Below are 2,521 nucleotides of genomic sequence, written 5' to 3'. Positions count from 1 at the left end.
GAGGCATTGTTTACCTTAAAGAATCTTTAATCGAGCAGCATAGCTTCGGCATGTACACAGTGGAAGCCAAAATCTGACTTCCCCTCCCTTCAACACATAGATCAAAGCACAATTCCCTCCTACAACTAACGGTCATAAATCACATTCTCCAATTAGTTTGAAATGCTGGCTTTCCGCCCAGTTCGTATTCCGCCATGCTTTATCAGCTCTTATTACAATATTGTATATCTAACTAACTCCCATCACATTCCTCCCCCTCCCCCAGTATCATCTAATTCTAAGAGTACAGTATAAGAAAGAAAAAGGCTGCATCTCCATCTGTTGTCCAAGCAAGAACATCCAACGTTAGCAGCGTTGACAACTACCTTACCAAATGCTTGTTTGCAATTGTGTTTCTTGACTTCTGACTCTTTTGCTAATGTGAGTTGATTTTGAAAGGTGGAAGGGATCCATAAACTCAATACCTTCCTTGTTAATTGTAAGGCTTGTTGCTGTATCTATTGTTATCTCAAAGCTGCTTTTCCAAAAGGCAACTGGATTGGTTTTTTTTCTTGAGGAAGATGTTTTGCTTCTCAAACTAGAAGCTTCTTCAGTTCTGACTCAGGAAGCTTCTGGGATGGTGAAACATCTCCCTCAAGGAAAAACAGTCCAACTGCCTTTTGAAAAAGCACCTTTAAGATAATCATGACCTGGATGACTGAGAATCTCCATAGACATGTATCTATTGTTTTTAACCTGTGCTCCTTGACTTTTATTACAAGAGCTTGCAGATCATATGGGTTCTCAGTTTTCAGAGTAAGGCCATCAGCACAGAGCAGTTTGTTGTTGCTTCTACACTTTTAAAACCACCCTCATTTTCTTCCAGTAAAGCCACCTTCAATATATATTTAGTATGTAGTTTGAATAAATAAGGATGGAATATAAAGTCTTGTCTCCTTTATCTACCCAGAGGATGGATTCCTGTCCTGTGCATAGGTTTCTCATGAGGTTAATTAAACATTCTGGAATCCATTTTCCTAAGGACATTCTGCCCTAGTCAACACAATCAAAGTCCTTTCTCTCTCTCTCTCTCTCTATATATATATAAAGCACATACTGATTTCCTTTAGGCTTTCTCAGTTATTCAGCATGCACCAGTAGTAATGTCTCTGGTCCTCTGCCTTTTCAAAAATGAGCTTGAACATCTGGCATCTTCCATTCCATGTAGGGCTTTAATCTACATTAGATGATCTCAAGCATTATTGTACTAGCGTGCGAAATGAAGGACATTGAAATAATTTGCAGACTTGGTTAAGTCTCCCATCTTTGGTATCGGAATGTAGATTGATGTTTTCCAGTTTGTTGGTCACTGAGTCATGCTCCAGAATTGTTGCATAGTTTTATTAGAATCTTTTTACTGATTTTCAGTATATACCCCTTTATATCTTTATTTTCTTTGAATCGGTTACTATCTGCTCATTGGTATCCTTTGACTTACTAATTTGAGGTTGGAACGTCCTTCTGAGTTTGGAAACACATGGAAGACGTCTCTTGGTTTTCAAAGTCTGTTTCTATTTTTCATGTCTTTAATCCTGCTGCTAATTTAACAGCTATTCCACATTTAGTGCAGTTTCTTCTGTTTCTTGGTCCTTGATAATCTGTTTTCTCATTCACCCGTAACAACTCCACTGATTTCATTCCAAAGTTCCTATAATTCCCTGTCAGTGGCTTCAGGATTTCAAAATGATTTCTGATGTTGTTCTTGAAAATGTATAGCGTATATTAGCAATAGCACTTAGACTTACCATCATGGTTCCGAAAGAAGAAGCTCTTCAAAAAACTTGACACTTACATTTTAGACTTCTACTCTCTGAGCAGAATCAGCACATTGTCCCCAACAATCTGGGTCCTCATTGTCATGGTTCCGACTGCTTAAACACTGTCAACGCTGCTAATATTGAATATTCTTGCTTTGACACTCATTTTACTGACCTTGGAAGGATGGAAGGCCTGAATCAACCTTGAGCTGGTCAGGATCGAACTCCAGGCTGTGGGCAGAGTCAGCCTGCAATACTGCATTCAAACCACTGTGCCACCAGGGCTCTTATTCAAAGTGATTTTTGATAGGTTCAAAAATCATATCATGGAAAATGTTCTGCTTTAGTTTGACTTGGAATTTTCAGACAAACAATTTTTCCTCTATTCCACCGTTATATCCCTGGTCATATCCTGGCTGTTATAACTGTGTTTCCTGGTGGCAGTAATAAAAGTGAGCTTGACTTCTGGGCTTTGTCTGACGATGTACAGTATATGTAGATAGGTGGCTTTTTTGTTGTGTAAATAGGCCGGTCTATGACTGTAATAAAGACTTGATTTGATTTGTTTTTGTTTTGTGAAGAATGTGTTAACAAAGGAGAAATCATCGGAATGGCACCAACTGTTAAGTTATTCTGCTTCATTTCTGTTTCTTATGGCATATATAATCCAACTACGTTTTCTTCCTTAGTTTTACCAACAGTGGCATTCCAATTTCTAGTGACAA

The sequence above is a fragment of the Protobothrops mucrosquamatus genome, unplaced genomic scaffold (genome assembly GCF_001527695.2).
Source record: "Protobothrops mucrosquamatus isolate PMUCROS unplaced genomic scaffold, P.Mucros_1.0 scaffold2209, whole genome shotgun sequence".
In the NCBI taxonomy this organism is placed as follows: domain Eukaryota; kingdom Metazoa; phylum Chordata; class Lepidosauria; order Squamata; family Viperidae; genus Protobothrops; species Protobothrops mucrosquamatus.
This window is presented reverse-complemented; position numbering follows the sequence as displayed.